Below are 26,347 nucleotides of genomic sequence, written 5' to 3'. Positions count from 1 at the left end.
GCAAAAATCCATGTGAATCAACTCACAAACACTAGTGACTCTAAGGAGAGAGTGTCATTGCATGGCTTACGGTGGTTACCCTGGTAGGCCTCCATAGGCCCCAGCCCCCATCCTAGGTTATCCTGGTAACCTCTCCCGAACCTCTAGCTCCATCTAAGCCTCATGCGAACCCTACCAATCCTTTCATGAAGACAAGGTGGTAAGTTTGCCATTCTAGGCCTTCTCACCACATCTTGAGCCTATACAAGCACTCAACCATGTGTGAGGCACATTATCTTAATTAATATTTAATCTACCCACCCCCTAATCAATTATTAGGTTATCACTTCTTAACTGACTTTCAAGGGGTTATCCTGCCATCCACTTCGGGCACGACCCCCGCTCAAAAGACACTCTCTCTCATAGGACACTAATAGGAAAGGTCTCTCTCTATGAGAACTCTATGGCAAAATAGACAGCTATATCTAATCCTAACAAACCACAAGTGAAAGATACACAATCACTAACCCAAGATTGACCATTTGGAAAAAAACACACAATGGCTCACATCAACGGGGTTATACAACACCACCTGACCAATGAGATATAACAACGTATGACATAACAACAATTCAATTAGAATTGCAACAAAATTAAGCTTGACTACAAACATCATTTACACAAGGTCCTAATAGAGGCAATCTTTTCTTTAAACAACCAAAAGCATAAAATACTTGCAAATAAAGATTTTCCAGAAAGTAAGAAAATACAACTATATTAATACAAGGAAATCAATGTTGTCATTTGTTCAATAAGGTTAAATCAATCACATAAAAATAAATCTCCTAATGTATTTCCAAGCATCAATGTAGAATCTAAAATTATAACCAAACTTTGAATTAATTATATATATACAATATAATATAATTATATGAATATATATATAAATGTGTGTGTGTGTGTGTGTGTAATCATATTACAAAATATATATAAACACATGAATTAATTTTCACAGTATTAAAATAATACTAAATAACATAATGCGCATAATAAAAAACCTATATATATATATATTAATTTAAAAATCAAATTTTATAACCCTGCACAGAAATTTGAAATACCATATTTCAGTTTGCACGAAATTTATCTAGGAAACAGTGAATTTAGTATAACCTTGCTACCGTCGGTAGCACTGCTACCACACGGTAGTAGGTACTACCATAGGTAGTTGTACTACCGTTGGTAGTAACTACTGAAAGTTGTATATTTTTATTTTATTTTATTACTAATTTTTTTTAATTATTTTTTTAAAATTCAATAACAAATAAAACATTAAAATTAAATAACCTAAAATATTAAAATTTCAATAACCCAAACAAATATTAAATTTTATTTTTCAATAAAATTTATTTCCACGGAATCTAATTAATACAAATTAATTAATACAGATTTTCCCATATACTTAATAAACTACTAGATTTAATTCTCAAATAATTTTACAACTAAATATAGAGAGATGCGCAAATATACCTAAAGAACAACCATAGAAAAATATTGAATCCAATACCAAACCAAAGGACATTTTCTCTGGCACAACCCATTTCTCCCAAATCTTGCAATTTTCATGCACAGTAAAACATCTTGGCAAAATTTACCAGAATAACTTTTCCCAAATTTTTTCAAAATTTTAATCTACAAACACCTAGGAAACAACTTCTTTCCATAAACTAGAAACTAATTTCAGAAATATAATTTAGCCAAGAACAAGAAAGAATTAGAAAGAATTTTGGATTTGACAAATATTTTAACACACACATCATTCAGAAAGAGGAAAGAAATAAAAATATTTTCTTTAAAAACAACCAGAAGAAGCCACCCAACCTGGTATAGCTTTCCTAGAGGAACTTTGTAAGAGAGATTCAATCCTTCAACAAGCTTCCAAACAATTTTTCTTCACCAAAATCTAAGCTTCCAATAATTTTTCTTCACCAAAATCTCTATCTCTTTCCCATGACTCCCCAAAATTAAAAGATATCTTCCCTTTTTAAACTAAAATTCTAGGTTGCATATATTTTTCCCAAAACCCTAATACTTAATTTTAGTAATTAAAAACAATTTTATTTTTCTTTTCTAATTCCTAACAAAGGAATAAATTACATGCAATAAGCAAAAATCATTTTTCTTTCTTTTCTTTTCTCATGCAAATTAATTAATTTCCTCAAAAAAGAATTAAAGCAATACTTTAATCCTAATTTATTATTTTATTTATTTATTTATTCTGTTATTCTTTTAATTATTTAAAATTCTAGGAAACAATAAATGAAATTAATCTAATTTATTTTTCACTAAAATTTAAATATAATATATTTTTAATATCATGCAGCTTGCAACTTAATTTAATAACTTCTTTTAATTAATTAAATTTATAATCTCAATGCATAGAATACATAATTCAAAAATACCAACTATGAGATAACTCCATAAATTTAATTAATTAATTAAATCCACTAAAACACACAAACTGAACAAACCCCAAACAGAGACTTAGAAAAAGTCAAACGACAATACACAAAGACCGAACAAACTGACAGGACGACCAATTGACTACACTCACAAGAGTGTAACTGGGTAAAATAGGGTCAACTACTACCTCCTCCACTTCCATCGGACAATGTAAGGCACACTCAGACTTGTGAAGTCAGGTGGAGACGATACCCCATACCTACACGGTACTTGAACCTGCAGTATCCCATATCACCGAACCACACATGCATATATACAATATAGAAAACATGACATGCACACCGATGAAGGAGAATCACGATGTTCCCTGTCTCACCGGAGTGAGTGAAGGAAAATCGTCCCCTTGCATCCATTACACTCGCAGACATGCAACATATAATTTCACATTTCATAGATAAAGTAAAGTGTTAGTACATAGCAATAATCCATAAAATGCCATAAATCACAAGTACTGAAATACTGCAAATAAATTATGCATCTTATATCCAGATAAATCATGAAATAATGTCATATAAGTCTGAATAACACATCATGGTAATGTATCCATTGAAAGTAAACAATAATAAAATATGAGTCTAATGAGTTCAAACGAGGAGAGGTACTACACATTCTCTCCTAGTCAAATCCTCCTACAAATTTTATCCCACCTAACCTTTCCTCTAATCCCCCTCCTAATGATTTTCTAGTGGCTAATCACATGATTAGCCACAAAGTCAACTCCTTGTCCCTTCCATCCAACTAATATCCTGAAATGCTCTTTTCCTAGATGAATGTGAGAAATCTCACATTCCTCTAGGCATCTCATCTCCCAAGGAATTTTTAATTCCTTCTTATTCCTCCAATCCCCATGATCATCCCTTTTTGAAGAATTTTAAATTCTTCCTCCCCATTTTTCAAGGAATGTCCCATCCCTTGCTCTTCTCAAGGCACATTGGGAAGTCTTCCCAATGTATCTTGAGGAGTGTGGAGACAAGAAATGCCTTTAAGGCATATCTCTTGGTCTCCACACCCTCTCTTGGGCCTTGTGTGAGCTCACAAGAAATTGTGGCCCTCCATCTTGGGTCCATCCTAGCCATCCATTTTTCCTCTCCTCTTCCTATAAATTGAGGACTCCATCCCTTCATTCATCATCTCCAAGTTTAGTAAGCTTATGCTGTTAGTTTGAGCCTAGAAAATCACCATTGCATCCTTACCATGCCAAAATCATCCCTCATCCACGATTAGTCATCTCATCCATATCATTCCTCAAGATCCATTTTATATCCATTTGTGCATAATATTGGAGAGCCATCCACATCAAGAAAGTAAGGAGCAAATCAACATCAAGTTGGAGGCACTTTGGGGCACACTTCAACTCCATCTAAGTTCCATCCGAAGGAGAAGGTAAAAAGGTTGTGAGGTATATGCATCTTATTCATGTTTTCATGTGATTTGAGTTATGTCTTTTGATTTCATGTGTTTTCATGTTTGATTTGCATGTTTACTATCTAATCCACCTCACACTCCTTTTCACCATCTTCACTAAACATGTAAGATCTCCTCATGCTTGGTAAAACAAATTTGTAAGTTGTGTGCCCCCTTTCTCTGGTTACTGCTTTGCATGTAATGGATATGGCCATGGAGCAAAAGAATGTAGAAAGGGATCTAGGAGAAACAATTTAGGTTGTCATAGATATCCTGCATATGGGCAAATACTTTATGTTATCAAGGCAATGGTTTTGGTCATACAAGTCATGAATGCAAGAAGAAGAATTCTCAGTCCTATGGAAGCCAGTGGAACAATTATGCTTAGTATGAAAGAAGTTATAGGGCATATGAGGAACAGAGACATATAGGGTACAAGAGGAGAAGTGTTCCTATGCAATCAAGGAATCCATGGAGACCGATAGCTAGCTACAATAGCTTAATCAGAAAAGGAGGAGAAAACCGGTATATTAGAAGGTCCCCCAATCATTTGATTGGCATGAACACAGTTTGCTTCTACATCAGTACTTTAAATAGTAACAGTGACTCTAGTGGAGAAAGGACCAATCAACAAAAGAAGGAAATAGCTACTCCCAAGACTGAAAATGGGAATAAGAATGAGACCAAGGAGGTTTGGAGGAAGAAGAAAGAAGATGCAACCATGGACCGATACTGTGCATTCAATGCACAAGTGATATCTCCTAAGGCTTAAAGGAGATGCAAGACCTTAAGGGGAGTAGTACACTAACCATATCATTCACCCCCTCAGTGGATAAGAACAAATGAGAAGACAAGTTGCTGCTGGCAAGAAAGAAGAAAATGAGATGACATGTGTGCATAGTGGCTTCCTTGGTTACACACCTATAAATGAAAGATGGTTCACTTCTGCATGTGTCAATAAATGAAAAATTTGCAATTGGGATCATAAGAAAATTGACACAAGAAGACGAGTTAGAGGAAGACGCTCTGATAGAGATGATGGACCAATGCAGGAAACCGGTATGTGTAGTATGTTACCGGTATGTATACTAACCGGTATTTGTAGGTTATGTAAGACAATAAGGTCCAAGATCATTGCATTAACTCCAGTAGCATGGATTGAGGTGTTTATGTCTCAGGTAGTACTAAAAAAGTCCTAAATGACATATATTGGCCCAATAGTTGATCTTGTATGCATGCATCCTTTGTGGGTTAACCATTTTTGATATATGCCATGATAGTGATATTGTATGGCATTGTGTACATCTAGGGTCATGTCATAAGTTTTGGTGGATAGAATGGAGTTCATAGATCATCAGATTGACCATGTATGCACAACTCAATTGATATATGGTGCAGATTGGAGCTTCGGTTCTGATCCTGACATGCAATGAGGACCTGAGATCTATGACTCAGGAGGAGTTGACAACCATATCTTCTTATTGTTGCTTGATATGTTGGACACAGGGGGAGTGCAAGTGTCTATGGTTGTACTGGTATGATTGTGTTTATGGAAGTGTCCGGGGTTATGAAATATTTCAATGCCTATCCAATTGAAATCACAACTAGACCACCGGAAGTGTTGCTTGCAAAGAGGGAGAGTTACCTATATAGAAGAACATACAGTTGGTATCGGAGAAGATGCAATTGGTATCAGTGTTAGCTTCAACACTTGATATCAGCAAATTGAGGTCATAATAACTTCTGCATATCAAAGGGGAGATGATGCAGTCTGACTGACATGCACATGTTGTATTCACTAACACGTGTCTTCAATTGGATTTCAAACTTGTATATGCAACAGGCATCCGGTTTGTATATACACTTGGTTGTTGAACAATTGGTGTCAGTTGGTTGTTGAATCCTCCATCTCAAGTGTTGTGAATTGAGAGGATGCAATGTATGATCGTCAAACAAGGATAAGCATCTGGTAGAGATAAGGGGGAAAGAAACCTTGTTAGTTCCCTTTGCCATTGTTGTCAATGGGGGAGAGAGATTATATAGTATGTCGGATACTACATGTGTGAGAATCTATATAACACACAAAGGGAGAGAGCGAATCTGTAGTATGCCGGATATTACATGTGTTGACATCAATGCCAAAGGGGAAGATTGTTGGCATTGTGTTGTCATTGATGTCAATCGGTATAGGATGGCAACCGGTATGGGAGATGTATGTGCAGTATTATCATTAATACATACAGGATGTGATGTCTTTTATATCACCTAGCCTAGTAGGTCACCGACACATAGGTTAGTGTTGACTTGTGTTGAAGACATATGGACTGGAAACTGGTAAGTGACATGTTGGCAGTGCATTGTTGCCAACCAACAAGAGAGCAAGATGTTGGACTGTTGATTGTGATGAAGAGGCAGAATGTTAAAAAAATCACATCAACACTGAATGTGAAGTATGTGCAGGCCATCGGTATGCTATTGGATGTAAATCTGCAGGACTCCCACTAGATCAAGAGAAGATTGACAATGACAAGGATCCATTCCCACCGGTAAGTGGGGCTTATCTCTTATCATGCATGGAATGCATCATACTTCTCCTAGATAAGACAAAAGAGTTAAAGGCAGGAGATTGCGGGCTCACACCAGATTAATTAGTGAAACATTAAGTTGCCTTAGGTACATGAGATTAGAGATATGCACCGGATCAGCTGGGTAGACATGATGAGTTGCCAGTACAAAGAAGGAAGAATGGGTTTGTCACCTTGACAAACCGGTTGAGATGATGTTTGAGCTGATGAAGAAAAAAAAAATGGTGAACAACTGCAAACAAAGAATGTTGCAGGAATGTAGATGGAGTTTGGTGCCATCGGTATGCATGGTATGCTACCTGTATACATGTAGAAGATATCACCGATATAGATGTCCATCGGTAAGAGAGAAAAAGGTGCATAAGTGAAAGACTCCCATCTAATTGAAGATGTGTATGAGGTAGGTTAGCAAGAGTGCTTACTGGTTTTTGGTGTTCCATCGGAAGAGAAGCAAAGTTCAAGGTTGAAGACATATCGATTAGGGTATAACCGACAAGGTTTGTGAACCAGTAGATGAGCCCGGTTGTGTGGTTGGTCAGTGATCTTGTCTGGACCAACATAGAAGACTTAGAAGAGGTGAATGTCGACTATGATGACACATAGAAGACATGTATCATGCATACGGTGTTCGATGAAGAGTTGTCGGTGAAGAAGGTGGTGACTGGTCGACATTAATGTCGATAGCATGTTTCACGGGTCAAGAGTAGAAGAGTGAGGCTTGAGACTAATCAGAGGACAAAGATCTGATTTGGTGACTTCATGATTTATGTTGAGTGTCCAGGTGCTGATCAGGGGTAGGTGAAGCTATTTGTGTGATCGCTTCATAGGTGTTTGACAAGTGCAGACCGAAGAAAGTGTCATGTTTGCAAAATAGGGCAAACATGTTCTGAATGCACCAAGATTGGCAGAGTCTGATTGATCTCTTGTAGGTGGTTGATCTCCAGATGAAGATTTGATTGGATTTGGTTTTCCTCAGGGTCAATGAAGAAACCCTAGCGAGCCAGAAGTTTGAATGTTGGTCATGGTGTGAAAACTCATGTATAAGTATGCTGACTCATGACTAAAGATAGGTGATGATGCTACTAGAAGATGAGGTGCTAGATGTTGATGAGTGGAGTGTGAAAGAGAAGCATAGAGCCAATCAGTCAAAGACTTCATTGAAGATCATATAGACCGTATGTTGGAGGTATAACCAATGAGAGGGCTTAGCAAAGGGTTAATCAACGAGGTCAATGTAACCTGTATACTACAAAGTGAGTTGTAGTGGGGAAAAATGATATTGCCTATACCTGCAAAAAGGTAGAGAAGGAGTTGCAGTGCAGTGCAAGTAGTTGAGAAGATCTGGAAATCCAAAGAATGATGTAGAGTTAAACCAACAAGCTGATAACTGGTGGTGAGCAGAGAGAAGTGTACCGACAAATAAGAAGAAGAGGCTGAACCAGTAAGGTTGCAGTAGAGAGAAGGTGAGAAGAGAACCGACATAGAGTTGTATAGAGGTGAATTCATGGAGAGACATGTGTAAGAGTTACAAAGTTCATTTGTAACAAGGATATTACTTTAGTTTCAATATATGATATTGTAATCATTGAGTTGGATCTTAGTGTTGGTTCTCCTTGGGTTGGTTCCCTAAAATCAGGGGCTGGTGCTCCTTGGGTTGGCTCCCTAAATGTTGTAACTGAGTGTTTCATTGTGAGGCTGGATTGGAGTAGTAGTCTCTACCAGCATTTCTCATCGAGGTTTTTCCCATTGGGTTTTCCTCATACATCTAGTGTTCTATGATGTTTCTTTTATGTGTGGTTGCATTTGTGTCATCCTCCCATCTAACCGGTATGTTTTTTTTATGTTAGATCAGTTAACCGGTATACACACATAGGATAGAAAAGGGTTAAGTTTGGAAATCACTGATTCACCCCACCCCCCTCTTAGTGGCATCTTGTGTTCAACACTTTTCTCTTATCTCCAATGATATGATTCCTCCGAACATACCCTAGATTGTTGGATGCAGTTGTCGGAGCATCTTGATCATTCTTTTCTTTTATTCTCTTCTATTTTCTTCTTCCTTTTTCTTTTCTATGGACTCATTAGATTCATATCCTGCTACTATTTTGAATCTTTTGAAGTTCCTTCATCAACTCTCACATTTTCACTTTCAACAATCTTATTCAACCTCTTGTTGTAACACAGGTACACCTTTCTCTTTGTTGAATAATGCAAGAATATGCCTTCATCTTCTTTGTTATCAAACTTTCAAAGATTATCCTCATCTCTCTAGATATAGAACTTGCTTCCAAATACTTTGAAATATTTCATTGTTGAATTTCTACCATACGAAAGTTCATAAGATGTCTTCCCATATTTCCTTTGGTATAAAATTCTATTAAGAGTGTATGCTGCTATATGAATTTCTTCTCTCAAGTAAACTTCCGATAATTCTTCTCCTTTCATCATAGTCCTAGCTGCCTCTTGTATAGTTTGTTTCATCCTTTCCAGTACACTATTATGTTGCGGTGTCCAGGGGGCAGATAACTATCTTCTAATGCCATGTTTCTCACAAAAGTCATTGAACTTATCAGAAATAAATTGTCTACATCTATCAGATCTTAAGCACTTGATTTTTCTATAAACCTCATTCTCAACTTTTGTCTTGAAAATTTTGAACTTCTCTAATGCCTCAGATTTTTTTCTTAAAAATGCAACCCAAGTCATCTTGGAATAATCATCAATTAGTAACATGAAATACCTCTCACCTCGCAAGCTCCTCGTTCTGGTCAGACCACATAGATCTATGTGAACCAAATCCAATAATCCGGTGGACGAGTATTCTTTTCCTCTGAATGTGTTTTTTGTCTATTTTCCCACTTGACATTCCTTGCAGGTGTTGTTCTCTGGTTTTGTCAATCTTGGTAAGTCACTCACTGCACTCCTTGAATTGATCTCTACCAGGTTGTGGAAGTTGATATGACACATCCTCTAGTACCATAACAATTATCATCAAGTTGTGATATTAAGCAGTGTCTTATAGCTCCTTCCAACTAATACACTTTTCCATTTTTCCTTCTTCCATCTATAATAATCGTTCCAAACTCCTTCTAGATCACACATCCATTATCTTGAAAAACAACATTATATCCATTTTTGAACATCCCTCCAACACTCAAAAGATAATGATGCAGACCCTTTACATAGTAAACATTGTCAATGTTATGTTTTCCATCAAAAGTCAAGTCATCAAGATTATGTCAATTACATCTTCATCATTCAAAGTGCCTCTAAGTTCTTTGATTTCATTCACAACTTTGTCAACCTTCTCAAAATAGCGTACAATGTCTTCTCCATCTTCCATCTTCAAATTTTCATACCTTCGCTTAGCTGTTAGCCTCTTTGTCAACTTAACTCTCTCATTTTCTTCATATATATCTTTTAGCTTCTACCAAACTTCATAAGCAAGATTCAAAGAGATAAATTTTGTCAATTTAGTTTTTGATAATGCATGAAAGATAGCATACCTTGCCTTCTCATTTTCTTATTAAGTTTGAACTTCTTCTAGAGTAGCAATACCATTCACCGGTTGAACATACTTAATCTCCACAGTCTTCCATGTGTTGTAACCCAAATAAATTAGAGAACCTCTCATCTTCACTTTCTAAAAACTATAAATATCAGATCCTTCAAAGATAAGAATGGATAATTTGTGTGCCATCAGATCAGGATCTATCCCAAGCAGTTAAGCTTTAAATCAAGGAACCAAAGCTTTGATACCAATTGTTCAATATTTAGGAAACTGAGGGGGGGGGGGTGGTGAATTAGTTGACAATAAAATTTTGTTTAAACTTTCAATCACAGATCCAAAACAACTAATAGAATTAATCAAAATAGATAAAACATGAAATCATGTGCACATAATAGATCAGATACAGAGAACACCAAAAATTACGTTGAAAACCTAAGAAGGCAAAAGCCATGGAGAATGATAATTCTCAATATAGAAACACTGGTTAAGGTGACACTGGTTAAGGTGATTTTTATTAATGATGGCTCACTGTGAAGATGCTCACTACAGGTGGGATCACTGCCTAGAAAGGCTCACTGCCCAGAAAGGCTCATTGTCAAATAAAGAAAGATAAACATAATCCATCACTGAAACACAATCTGCACTGCCAAAACTACTTTCAATAGCAATCCACAACACAACTCTCACACATCAACTAGATTCTTTCAATCTTGCATGTCTTCAACACAAAAAACCACACTTCAACTCATCCAGATCAACATCTATAAATACTATCTTTGGAAAAACATAATCCTCAATGTCGGCCAAGATAGAGATCTAAAATAGGCCACCACTAAACATTTTGGTGGTGGGAGGGAAAGAGAACTAGACCAAAACAATCGCCACGCACAATCGCTAGACCTAGAACATTATCCACACGCTAAACAATCGCCATAGCACAATCTCAACTTTTAGACCAAAACCTTTACTTTTGGACCAATCTGGACCCAAGGATATCACTGAATAATATTAGCAACACATCTTCCAAAAAGACAAGACATCCGAGAAATCTTGGAAACCTCCAAACGCTCAATACCATCTCATACATATGTTGTTTCTCAAAGTATCACACTCGGACCCATTCCAGGCCATAGGATTTGACATCAATGACAATATATAGCATAATGCTAACAAACACGTGTTTATCCCTTTTACAACTCATTTATGTGTCTGATGCATTTTATATTTCCTATTTCAAGAGTCCAAACTTCCAGAAACCATAACTTGTGAACCAAGTGTCTGATTGATGAATTGTTTGATGTGCCATAAAGCTTGTGAAGTTCTCTATCACCTCGTAACCCATTACACCAATTATGCCCACTTTTTAGGGTATTTTAGAGGGTTTAAAGTCCTCAAAATTAAATTTAAACCTTTCCTCATGCCCTTCAAAAATGGAAACTTAAATATGTTCAAGGCTAGTTAATATCTTGCAACAAAAAATTGTCGCCATGCTTACCTAGCCAATTTGAAGCTTTGGGGAGAATTTCACACCATTTCGTGATCAAACGAAAACTTACTATAGATAGTAACCTCATGTAAATGCAAGGTTGAGACACCATTTTCTCAACATTCTTATCACTGAAGAGAAACTAAAACACCATGTGGACCACCATAAAAGATATGTAGGTCATTAGAAATATTTCTTCAATCATTTCTTGAAGTAACAAATCATCAAATCCAGATGCAGAGAAAGTAATTCACTGAACTAGCAATCATAGTGTAGTCTAGATACACTATGATATCAACATGATGAATACCATGCATTAAAGTACCAATACTTCTAAAAATCATGTCACTAGTTCAATACACTATCTTCAAAAACATCCTAAAATTACATAGCCAAACCAATCAATGCAGTAGAATGCAAAGCATTCTAGTGAGCCAATTGAAGCACCGTACACTAACAAACCGCTAACCGAAAAATAGACACTCATAATTTTCTCTCTAAAAATGTTTAATTCTTGGAAATTGTTGGAGAGACACCTCACATACTCATTAGCTACTTGAATCCAGAACCACTTAGTCAAAGCATGCAATGCGGCCAATTGTGGAGCAAAATACCAATCCCAAGCAAAGGGAAATGCATTGTTTCAACATAGATAATTTCTTAGATCATTCAATTATGAGTGTGAATCATCCAAATGATTTATTGACCATGCATACACCAAACAAGGTGACTACATCATGTAACCAAACCAAAAGTCAATTGTATCAATACATACCATAATTCTGGACCAATATACCGCCATACAAATTGCCTTCTTTGTCTTCGACCAATTTGACATGGCACAACTACTATCAAATATGCCCAAAACTTAACTATCCTCAAACATGCATCATCTAATTCACCAATGACAACTGCATATACTTTAATTATCTAACTTAATGACAACACATATTGTCAAATATCGGGTTGACATCAATGATAACACATATTGTCAACATCTCCTACTTTATTAAATGTGTAAAGTGGGTATTTATATTAGAAAGTTTAGCTAGGATTTGCATATATGTTTACAAATTCCTAATGTGTCTGAAGATTTATTCATGTGAATATGATGAAAATATATTACAAGACAGTATGCTACAATTTGGAGTGATGTAATATGTGGCAAAAATATTTAAATGTATTCAATAGATATTGTATAATTATATAATCGTGTTCTATGCCAAAAAAAATTGCTAGGTCGAACATATCAATGGAACCATAACATATGGTCATTGATTTTCTATGTTTTGTATGTATATATGGTTTGAGTAGACACTGCCATGTCTAGGACTATAAGGTATGGTGAGTAGTGCTATATAGTTGTGTGTGAGGATTATATGTAGAGGTGTAAGAATAGTATTGCACATTGAACAATCTATAGTATCTTAATTAATATACTAAATAAGTTGTGTGGGTTTGTGTTTAGATCATTCCCTATACCATATTAAAATATATTGCTTAGATGTGATGTAGACACATTGTGACAATGGAAATAAAATGTTAGCTCTCAATTTTACATCATATTATCATTAAATATATTTTCTTGACATCTAGTACCCTATTGTCAATTGATGACAATCCTATGTTTGACTACCTTATAAAGATTACTAATATTAGCCCACATACATAATAGAATAACATAAGATATAATATGCAAAAGGAGGATTTGTTGAATTACTATTTGTAATCCCTTAGTTTATTTGAAATAAGATTGTGGCCTAGTTACAATGTGAAATATTTGAAAACTTTAAAGGGATTACAAACCTTGGTTTGGATTTGAAAGTGCTTTTTTTTTATCCCTAAACCTCTCATAACCATTCAATGCACAAAATCTCTCAAAATTTTGAACTCACCCAATATCCCAACATCTATCACACACATGGTCAATAATATGATGGGAAAGATACATTCTATAGGAAACAAGTGATAGAAAATAAGTGAAAAATATTCCAAAATTCCACGCTTTCACTTCTTATTGATAATAACAAATAGGAACACTACTAGTTAATGAATATTTTTAAGAGCTCAATTATGAATATAGAGAGAATCTAAAGAAAAAATGATTAATAAATTTAACCTAAAAATAATTTATTTTCTTATGAGTAGGATACGATGATGAAATAGATAGAAATCAAGAGGAAGTTGAAGCAACATAATCACAACTGTTTAATTCACATGTTTTTTATTCCATTTGTACTTGAACATATTGATATGTTTAATCAAAGAGGGAAATGGGATAGGCATTCTTTTGTGTGTGTGTCTGTGTCTCTATGTTGTCATTTGGCCACTTTTGATATTTCAATTTCAAGAAATTGTTTATGTTTTGGTTCTTGACAAGTGTACCATTCATCTATAATATTTAATGAATTTTTTCTAATCTCAACATAACATTATATTAGATTATAAATTTAATTGTTTGTGGTTGAAATATGTTACACTATTGCTTATAAAAATAATCAACCAAATTTATTAGAGATTGTTTTTATTTATACTCATCCTCATTTCAACAAATTTGTTTACAAGATATCTGAAACCTCTTTTTGCTTGGGGCACAATTTGTAATACTCTTTTTTGGTTAACATAAAGTTTAGGTCTTTGACTTTTTGTAGAAAAAATAAAATTTGTTTAGAAGTCATATATTGATAATAAAATTATAAGTTAAATTGTCATATATATATATATATAGCTTATTGATTAAAAAAATTTAACTTATAAGCACAAATAAAATTGATACTTAAAACATATCATCTACTTTAAAATATTTTGTTGGTGTTTTCATTTCCATATTAAGTTTCTTTTTTTTTTAGAGTTAAGGTTTTGTTTCAAGTGTACCTCTTGTTTGAGTTTTCATATTGTCACTAAGTTAACACTTCTTTGGTTGAGAGTTAAGAACTGATGGGTATCCATTCTGTCAAAGTTGCAGGAGTACAATTCTGATCTCATCCCTTACGATATCCGAAATCTTACATGTAGACTCATTTAAGACCATCCAATTTCACCAATAGCTAATAAATATAATTCATATTTTGTCACCAAACATTCACACTATTTTGTAATTATTCTTAACTCCCTCATTTTTTAAAAATTATCTCACTGTCAATGCTTGAGCAAATAATTGCCTAGCAGACACGGGTTGTATATTGTAGTCCAGTCTATTATTGTTGATAGTACTTTGTTCTGCAATCTGATTTTCCAGTGAGTGCTCTATGAAACTTGTACGTGGATTTGGGCCTACGTGATGCCTGCATATGAAAGCCACTTTTTTTTAGAGTCCAGTAGAATGAATATGAGGTATAGCAGTGAGGCTTGAAACAAGACATTTAGACTGAAAATATATATTATTTTCCTATTGTCTGATACGATCAGGCTCAAATTCATTTAAAGCAGTGTCCTCCACTTGAAAGGACTGTACTGATGGCAAACCCACGTTCATAAAATCTTGTAATGCATGTCATACTAGGTATACCAGCATAATGGATAAAGTATTATTCCATTACTGTCCCTTGTACAAAATGAAAAACTCAAGAGACTTGTGAGTCTATCTTTAAGTACAGATTTTTCAATTATAAGAAAGTCGAGACATTTGTCAATAAGATTAGGGGAAGCGGTAGTCGTAATAGTTAACTTCCTACATCCACAGATTCTAAATGGTACGTTGCTAGCTTCTTATGTTCACAGATTTTAAATGGTACATTGCTAACTTCCTACATCCACATATTCTAAATGGTACATTGGATTTTGACAATTTTTTTTGGTTGTTTCTTTATGCAACTTAATTGCGTATAGCTATTGCTCTAACTTATGGGTAGTAAGGATGCATGCTGTGGGATCCATTACGAGTGTATGGGTAAAAAATTACACATTTCAAAGTGTTGCCGGATACCTACTTAAAGATTCCTCAATAATCATGTACTTAAAACTGCCAATATTTATGAACAAAAATCCCAGTAGTAGTGCACTGTGGATACCAATAATGATGTACAAATGGGTCAATTATGGTCCAAAAAAACTAAAAAATAGGCAGCTATTGGTACATGTGAAATTTATTAATAGGTCGTTAGTTTTTTTTAGTTTCTTTAAAGTAAGTAATCGAAAGATTCATGTGCAAAATATGAACAATTATCAAAACATGGGTCGTGCCCTTCCCCTATTCTAAGTTTTTCTAAACAAGAGTTACAAATGTTTTATCTTATAATTTGAAGAAGATGAATCAAATATATTGTGTGATTGATTTTGAAAGATAATTAAAAAATTACAATTTAAGAACATAATGGAAAAAGTACTATTCCATGACTGTCCCCTGTACAAAAATTTTTTTTTTTTAAAGGATTTCACTGCTAATACCTAGATAAAGAATTACCAAATAGACACAGGTAAGTATATACCAGTCTATTATTCCAGTCCATTCCATTATTGTTGATAGTACTCTGGTCTGTCAATTGATGTTCAACTGTGAGTGCTCAATGAGAGCTACACGCCACTTTTTCTAGAGTCCAATAGAATGAAAATGATGTACAGCAGTCACAGTTATATAGGTATTTTCCTGTTGTCTGATACGATGAGGTTCAGTTTCATTTAAAGCTGTGTCCTCCACTTGCAAGGGTTTTGGCTTGTATTTAATGGCATACCCACGATCATAAGATCTCTGTAATGCATGTCATACTAGGTATACCAACATAATAGATAAAGTGGGATTCCATGGCTGTCCTTTGTATAGGATGAAAAACTCCAAGACTCTTGTGAGTTCGCCTTGGTCTTACAGTATATTTTTCTTAAATCGATCAAACACAAAGTGTGATTGCTTTTGGAAGATGATTGGAATGTTAGAGGAGAAAATAAATCTTTTAGCTCATAAGTTTAAGAACAAATATGATTGCTTTTGGAAGATGATTGGAAGGATATAATTTAAGAATAGAAGGGGTTTCCTTGTCGTGAAACTGAAGAAATGTGTTAGATTCTTTGTGGTTTTATATCAAATTATGCAAGATTTTTGGGCAATAAATTTTTTGTTTCAATAAGAATCATAGAGATTTTTTAATGTGTAAAGGTGAAAAATGTACATTCGACATCTTTTCTTTCTATTTTGGATTTTTTTAATTTGTTTTTTAATAGGATAATAATTTGTGTCTAAAATGATATATTTTTGTATCAAGTTAATTCATTGTAATTTTATTTCATTTTATCTTTTCACATTTTAAAGGTTTGGACTTGACCTACAAGCTAGTCTATTTATTGTTTAGATTAGTTTTGTGACATGAGAATTTTGGTTCATTTGTACAAGTGGAAATATGAACCTTGAACTTTCAAAATTAAATTTAAAATTTGGTCTACACACTCCTTTTCAACTAGTCATAATGAGTTTGACTAAAGCACATGATATTTTAGGTTACATATTAGGGTTTTGTATAAAAAGAAAACCCTACTAGCACATAGTCCATAAATCTTAAAAATTGTGTATGGGAATTAATAGATTATCATTTAACATCAACATTGTATTAACATCCTAGGAATATATCACAACTTCTTATTATCTTCAATCACTATGTCAAACTATTGAATATGTAACAAGGACTTGAGAAACTCAGAACATTCATAGTATAATAAGCTCCTTAATAGTGTCTATCAACACCAAACCTTTCACATGTCTTCAATTCACCAATTATCTTCTTGAATACACTATTCTATACACATGGGTACCTATGGGTTTGATGTTGGTGGTTGGATCCTTGGTCCTAGTTGAATGGCATGAATCTCATGGTAACTTTTAGGAGGATTTTTTTTTCTATTTCTCCAAAAACTATTTGAGTGTATATCTCCACCTTCTTGTAGACCCGATGGTGTAGAAATTTTTGAGTGATATGCTTCTTATGAAAATGATAGGGCTACAAACTCATGTACTCACTTTAATCATCATTTACACTTGATGAGAACTTTCCATCCATAAAGATGGTACACAACCCTCTTACTTTAATTGTCCCACCGTTTAATTGAAAAAAATAAATAGATCCTACAAGTTCATCTCAATTGTTCTAAATTAAAGCTAATGTACTCCCAACACCATATCTAATATACCCATGGAATAACCAACATAAAGTGATCAAGATGATAATCTCCTAAGTATAATTTAATGTTATGGTGTTTCTTGAGTATATTAACATTATTACTCTCTGTTTCTTCAAGAGAATGACTACCTCAAGAGTTTGTCTATTGTTAATTCTAGAAAATGTATGCCAAGAAATGGTTGGTTGGTTTTCCACTAATTCCTCATTTATCTCATTGTCACCCCTTAATTTCGTCTCTTCCTTTCTTGGTTGTTTAATGTTAATAATTTATTTTTAATACATTTTTCATCAACAATATTTTCTACCAAAGTAAAACCATAACCATTTTTCTCTCTTTTTGTTTAATTTGTTGGTATGACACAATCTATTAGGATAAAGGAGTGACTGTGTAGGAATTCTTCTAGATGTCTTATGTTTACAAACTCTTGCCATATATTTGCCATAATATTTTCATGTATCTTCATTGCTGTAATAATTTTTGGGACATAATTTTTTGATGAAAAATGCATAACTCATATTTGATCTAGTCCTATTAACTCGCAAGAAAGAATTTCATAAATTTTCCTCTAAAAAATAATCCACTCTTAAAGAAATCTTTTGTAATTATTGAGTGTAATACGTGACCATACTTATTTTCTTTATATATTTTGCTATCCATAATATTGTCAACATAATATGTAGTGAGTTCTTGTAGGAAATGTGCCATGTGAGAACACATCCATTATTTTATTATCTCGATATAGCTAGCAATACAAAGTTAAGTGGCCTTGTTTCAAGTATTAGGATTCAATTACATTCCTTTGCACATGGAACAAGATGAAGATTAAAAAAAATGATTCATTTGGAAAATCCAATCGGTTGGATCATTATCATATTTTTTTGCATATCCCATATTGGTGTGAAGCATTTAGCAATTGAATTATTTTGGTATTGATGCATCCTTAGATATCAATCAAATTGAAAAGCTACATGCCACTTGGAAGATAAATTTTCATCCCTATTCTTGCTCTATGAAGCTTCACGACCTAATAAGCTATTGATTAGATATTCCTAGCATTTTTTTTGCCATTTTTGACCCAATTTATGGATTTATTTTTTTTGTTTCTTCCTTATCATAGATATGAAATTCCTCTCTTTCCACTTACTTTGGCCTAGATTTCAACCAAACAAAAACTTGAAGAAATTTATTGATTTGTAGCCTTGAAAAAATTCATTAAAACTATAATTTCAAAATAAAACCTTCAATTCTACTCCAAGTGACATCAAATATAGTCTACAATAGTCAATATGTCCTTGACCTATCGTTTAAGAAATAGAAAAAATAATCAAACTAAAAGAGACATGTGCTTCACAACTCGACCTCCAAAATTATTTTTTCCATTTTTCTTACATTCTAGATGCCAAGATCATGCTCCAATACCACTGATAATTAAAAAAAATTACACAAAAGAGAATTAATAGGAAATATTCTAAAAATACTTGATAATTAATTGAGGAATAATGAACCACTTTGAGGGGGGAAACCTCTTAAACTCTACAAAAGAACATAATTTATAATATGATTATGATAAGCTAACCACTAGCTCTTTTAGATACCATTATTATGTTATAGATGTCATATAATATGGACTTAACTACCTATATATGAATTTCATAATCATATAACAAAATTAAGAGTTATTCTTTCTAGTAGTCAGCTACTTATAACCTTATCCACACTAAAAGATTAAAGGAATAACAATTAAAAATATTAATAAAGTAGAAGAAACCCTAATGGAGCATTGTAAGTTAAGTTTTAAATAGTTGGCTTCACTAAATAATATAAGGAAAATAATTTACTTACATACAATATTTGGGCTAAGTAAAAAAAAAAAATCAATTAGTAGATAATCAACATAGATAATAGAGTTACAAAAGTTTATGGTTATCACTTTGTTTTGTTAAACCACTTTAGGCACAATGATAAGGTTAATTTCCCTTATTTCCTACTTTGCTTGATGAATGCATCCCTCAAGGCCTATAAGGAGAATCCTCTGGGTGATTCTGCTATGCACCAAGGCCTAATGGTCCTAATTTATGACCATTTAAAAGCCAACCAAATAGCTCGAATGCAGCCCTCCATGGACTCTGAGGAAGAGATGTTTGATTCTACCTTTTCTGAGGAGGAGGAATCCAACAGTGACTCTTCAATTGACACAGAGGATAGCACTGATGTCTCAGAGTATGAAAGTGGGAAGAAGAGGAAATACAATAAAACAAGACCCTCTTCCTCTAAGGGCAAAAAGCCAAAAAGCAGACCCTTAATCAACATCTCTTCGGAAGAGGAGTACTCAGATGACTTTGAAAAGGAGAACCCTAAAGGGTTGCCGAAGAAGAAAGCAAAAGACCATACCTAGACCAGGAAAAAGCACAAGAAGAAAGAGGAGATTGGTAAGGACCCAGTAGCCGACAAGAAAGCTAAGTCCCTGGAAGCTGATCGGAGTCTGGAAAAGGAGACCATGGAAGAGACTCTTAGGACTGCTGATACAATTTCCGCCCTCCACATCCCTAAAGAGGAACAGGTTACCCCTGGAAAAGCTGCCCCCCATCTAGTCCTCCTCCTGAGGGTTTGCATGGTTTCATGGAAACTATGGAGTGGCTCATTAATGGCTACAAGAAAGCTGAGGATGAAAACAAAAAACTCTGCAACAAAGTCTTGATCCTGGAAACCATTAATACTGGGGAAGGGAACACTATGGCCGACTATATTAAGGACTTGAAAAAAAACCATTGCTAAAGCCGAAGACATCAGAGATGCTTTTAACCCCAGTTTTGAGAAGATTGAGAAGGATTTGCTGGAAAGGAAGAGCCTTGCTAACACTAGCGATAAAACCCTCTCAGACAATATTACCAAAATTGGTAAAATTGAGGAGTGTCTGAAGAACATTGCTGAATAGAGCCTAAGTATCCTGAAGATCTCAGCTAACAACACCCACACCCTCATTAGCAAACTAGATGAAGAAAAGGAAATCCAGGACATAGACCTGAAAGCTGAAGGAACATGGGAAGCTCAAGGTCCTAGAACCCACACTAGAGGCAAGAGGAAGGAAAAGAATCCGAACAAGGATTTGGAAGACCTGAAAGTTGTCAGGGCAACCTACGATGAGTTGGTGATTAAGGCGGAGGATTTGCTGAAGAAAATTACTGTGTAGTGCCTTCTCTATTTCTTTGCTGTTTTTTGTTGTTAAGCTATTCTTTCTATCTGCTGGTCTTTTGGCCAGTCTTTTTGTGTGCGGACTTTAAAGCATTGTTCTTCCTAGTGCTTTTTCTCTATCTATGTTGTAAAGGTTCTGGGTCCTGAAAACCTATTTTTTAATTAATCAGAACATAGATAATAGAGTTCAAGGATGGAAAATAAAACTAAAATAAATATAATCACTACATAGGAGGATCGATGTACTTACCTCTATAAGTGATGGATATTTGGCATTAATGTTATTCTATAATGATGAACATCACTATAATGATAAATTCTACCTTTGTTTGATGAACATCTTATTCTATATTGACACATAAATATATGTGAACCAATATTGTGAAATATGCAATCAAACTTGGCTACCATTACCCTGACCTAATGCATAAAAATAATATGGGCCACATTTGAATGATCTAACAAAAATCTATTTTCCTTTGTCTAATAGTTACTTGACAAGTCAAGACGGTTCCTAGAGACAATATTGAAAATCTTGTCAAATTGATCAATGGATGGTTTATTGATGCACAAATCTTGTGCCTAGTTCTCCAATTCACCCTTACTCACCCCAACTCCTCAACTCACCCTTCTACTCAAGATCCTCCAAGGTAACTTGTTAGGGTACACTCCTTAGACCTCCAAGGCCTAAAATATATTGGCTTTACTCCTAGGTATAGCCTCTTGAGGTTTCTTGCTTTGACCCAAATCTCTGATTTTGAGATGGCCTCCTACTTGGTTCCCAAAGCTCCAACTAGGCTCCAAAGACCTCCACCAAGGATCTTCACTCTAATAGCATGTTTAAAGGTTGTGGTTATGTTGTGTAGGTATGTTCAAGGTCATTTTATGCATTGAAAAGGTTTTCACCTTCCTCCCAAGCCCTAGGCTTTCAACTTGCTTCTATCGGTTGCTATTAGGCCTAATTGACTAGCCCTTCTTTGACTGTTTTTTGGTCTTTTCCCCCAAAATTTCCTAACAACCCCCATATATTTTACATATTTAGATACCCATTTGGAAGTTAAACAATATCACTCAATTTCCCATCCGGGTTTGTTGTACAACTAGGGTTACTAAAAAAGAGCTAATTTTAAGGGGTTTAGGGCTTCCAGACAGTTTTGGAAGATGTGCTCCAAACTCTTCACTAGTCACAATCACCAACCCAAAAAAACTTGGATTATTTTATTAAACTCATAGAACTTTCCAAAACACTATGGGTTTTTGGGTTGTCACTTCTCCAAGGCACTGAAAATGAGCAATCTCTGTTGCCCCCACACACTAGCTACAAGCTTGTGTGTTATTCATCTCACCCATTCTCCTCCTTGTGGCCTGCAAAAAAACAAAAAACCTACTCTAAACATATTTATAGAGCCTACCCAAGCCATCCACTAGATTGAAATTTGTGACATTCATGGATGCTCAGGTAAAATGCATTTTTACAATCAAAACCCCAAGTTTCAAGGGTTTGTGAGCAACTTTTACAAAAATAGTGATAACTTTTGATCCAAGGCACTTCAAACTTCATATTATACTTGTTGGAAAGGTAAAACAAATTCCTAACTTCCTCTTCTATTATGATCACCATACCATACTATATATGTCATACAAAATCAGAAAATCAAAGCAAAAACAATCCAAATGTGAGAAAAAGCATAGGAAACCCTTGGCAAATGAATTGAATGCAAACCAAAAGTTGATTAACCTGTTATTGGAGATGATTAGAAGGTTTTATACACCATTTTAAGTTGGTTCCAACCAACTTCCAACACCATTTCCTTCATGGACAACTTTTGCCTAAAAATGCAAAAGTTGTCATGACCAATTTTTGACAACTTTTACCTGTGAGTGCAAAAACACACTCCAAGGCTCTCAAAGGTCATACTAAGATGGCATCCCACAATGGATTTAAACAATTTCTAAACATTCTATAAAGTTTCCAGGCATCCACCTGGTACAAACCAAAAATTGACATTTTGACAACATTTCAAGATAATGACAATTTTGGATCTTGAGCATAACAAAAGTGTGGACAACCAGATTATGGCTTCAAAAAGAATCATAGGATTTATTCCACCTTATTACAACATAAAATAACTTGAAATCACACAAAAACTCTAAAATGCAAGAAAAGACAACTTTGAGCTAGGTGCTCTGCACCATACTCCCCTAGGGCAAGGAACTCAAGTCCCTTGAGTTATCAGGTATGCTAGTTGCATTCCATGATGAATTATGTCAGCTTATGACATCCACATAGCCTCTGAATCAGGTATACCTTCCCACTCCACAAGATAATGTTTGTAGATGCCCTTTCTTGTCCTCTTGATCACCTTGGTATCCAAGATGCTTTCCAACTGAACCGGTTGACTAACTGGTAAATCCTTCACCCAATTCTCTTCAGATTGAAATGTGGTATGCATTTGAGAGGTCTGAGATTCTCCTTTATAGGATACAAGTCACAAATATTGAAAATAGGAGATATGGCCAAAGAAGGAGGTAGTTCAACCTCATAGGCATTTTGGCCAAACTTATGCACAATCTCGAGTGGCCCAATCTTCTTCATCATCAACTTGGTTGGTTGTCCTTTTGGAAGTCTTTCCTTTATGAGATACGCCAAAACTAAGTCTCCAACCTTAAATTTCAAGTTCCTTCTTGAGTGATCAACTTGTTCCTTATATTTTTCCAATTTTTGTTGCAAGGACTGTCGTACTTTGTCATGAATTTCCTTAATACCTTCAACAAAACTATCTCCTTGATAACTCTTGTGGGTCATTGTACTGATATCACTAAGTTCTAAGACACCTCTAGGATGCATTCCATAAACAATTTCAAAAGGACTTTTAACTGTGCTCCGGTTGACTGAATCATTGTATGCATATTCTTCTTGGTTGATCACCAAGTCCCAAGTTTGACTATGCTACTTAGTGAGACACCTTAGGAGATTACCCAAGGACCTATTGACCATCTTAGTATGACCATTTGATTATGGATGGTAGGTAGATGAAAATGAGAGTCTAGTACCCAACTTCTTCCATAAGGTTCTCCAGAAGTGACACAAAAACTTAACATCCCTATCACTCACAATGCTAACTAGAAGGCCATGGATTCTTACTATTTCTTTGAAGAAATGACCTGCAATATAGGTGGCATCATTGGTACTCTTACAAGGGATGAAGTGAGCCATTTTTTTGAACCTATCTACCACCACATAAACACTATCAAATCCTCTTGGTGTTCTTGGTAAACCCAACACAAAGTCCATGCTCAAACATTCCCAAGGCCTTTGAGGTATGACTAAGGGCTAATATAAACTTGCATTACTTGTTGATCCTTTTTCTCTCTGACATATGGCACATTGTTCAACAAATCTCCTTACTTCTGATTGCAACTTGGGCCAATAGTAGAACCGACTAACCTACTCCATTGTTTTATCATTGCCCAAAATGACCTCCTAGACCCCCTTGATGTTTCTCTTGAATGATGTTTGTCTCATAGAGCATTGGGGTATACAAATGAAATGTCCTTTAAACAACAAACCTTCCTGTATCATATACTTTGAGTAGGAAACATGAGAAGTGTTAGAAAAATCAGAACATGTAGCATATATATCAGCAAAATCTTTGTCTTCTTTGTAGAGGTCTCTCAACTCCTCCAATCCCACACTATGCAATTTAACCTCTTGTATGGTCATGACTCTCCTACTAAGTGCATCAACAACTTTATTTGAGGTGCCCTTATGCTTGATAGTGAAGGTATAAGATTGTAGGTATTCTACCCACTTGAGGTGCTTCTGATACAACTTCTTTTGTCCATTGAGAAAACTAAGGGCATGGTTGTCAGTATAGACCACAAACTCTTTGGGCAGCAAGTAATGATGCCACTTCTTCAAGGCTTGCACCATGGCATACAACTCCAAGTCATACACAAAGTACTTTTGTTTTTCTTCATTCAACTTTTCAGAGAAAAAGGCTATGGGAAGACCCTCTTGACTCAAAATAGCCCCTATTGCTCTTTGACTAGGCATCACACTCAACTGTAAATAACTGAGTGAAATCAGGTAACCTAAGGCTAGGTAACTCAGCTATCTTCTTTTTCAATAGGGTAAGTGCACCAAGATGGTGAACAAAAAGGGGGGTATAAGTGGCCACTTTTTTTTTCTTTTCTGAAAACAGGTAAACCTAAACTTCAAAGAGATATTCGAAGGTCATGCACTCAAAACTAGGAGTTGAGAAAACAATAAGAATTGTAGTAATCTGAATCTAGTTTCTAAACTACTAAAGTTTTTAAAAATTGGATAAGATTAAGAGGGTCAAACCTCTCTCACACACCGAAAAAAACTGTTCCTGATTTTTTCTAAAAAATATAACATAGCTATTTTCGTGTGCTACACAAAATATATAATTAGATTTAGTATTTTGCAAAACCCTTTGGTAGGATGATAGGTAAGATTGAGATCTATAAGTTGTATATTTTTTTGTAATTTTTTGTTGAGTATTTTTTTTTTTATGATTTTTTGAAAAGACCGCATCCTGAAAATTTGGTACCTGTTCATGCGCTGGGCATAACTTGCATCAAAATAATTGAAAATGAAACACTTTTTAAAAAAATTGTATAGAATGTAGTGTAGAACAATAATATGTAACTTATTTTGAATTTTGTCAAGTATATCAAAAGTTATTAAAAAAATGGTAGATGTATGTCTGTGAGGACTGTCAAGGCACTGGTAAAGAAAATTAAAGTTTACTATGCTAATGTTGTCTAAAAATAGAAAAATTTATATGGTCAGAAAGATGAGAAGACGTGTAAGATTATGGTGGGTAATTTAGAGATACCCAATTAATCATTTGTAAACTTGATGATGATGAAGTTGAGAAATCATGTTGGAGAGACGAAAAAATGTGTTAAGGGACAGAAATGGAGGGAAAATGGCTTCCAAGTCTTAGGGTCGTTTTCCAACCCTCTTACCAAGCCAAAACCTACATGGGTTCTGATGTGCAATATAACCCGCTTGGGTTTTGAAAAACAAAAAGTACCATTCATAGTTTCCCCATAACCCGTACGGGTTATGTAGAACTAAAACCATCATTTTGAATTTCCCAAAACCCGTACGGGTTATGAAAAAACCAAAATTATGGTTTTTCATAACCCGTACTGGTTATGAAAAACCAAAATTATGGTTTTTCATAACTCTTAATGGTTATGAAAATTATCATTTTGAGTTTCACAAAACCCGTACGGGTTATGAAAAACCATTATTTTGATTTTCACATAGAATACATATATAATATGTGTTTATGTATGTATATATGCATATCTATAGTTTATATATATATCATATATTTATATAGATATATGTATATAGGTTTGTATACATGCATGGTCTCTTCTTTCCTCTCTCTCGTCTTCCTTCCCCATCACCGTCTCTGTCTATTCTGAGCCCTAATTATCCTTCTTGAGTTCTATCTCATCTCTCTCCCCCTCACAATTCTCTCTCTGCCAAGTCTCTCACCCTCCTCTCCTTCTCGTTCT

The sequence above is a fragment of the Cryptomeria japonica genome, chromosome 7, assembly GCF_030272615.1.
Source record: "Cryptomeria japonica chromosome 7, Sugi_1.0, whole genome shotgun sequence".
Classification (NCBI taxonomy): domain Eukaryota; kingdom Viridiplantae; phylum Streptophyta; class Pinopsida; order Cupressales; family Cupressaceae; genus Cryptomeria; species Cryptomeria japonica.
Note: the sequence above shows the minus strand (reverse complement) of the source record.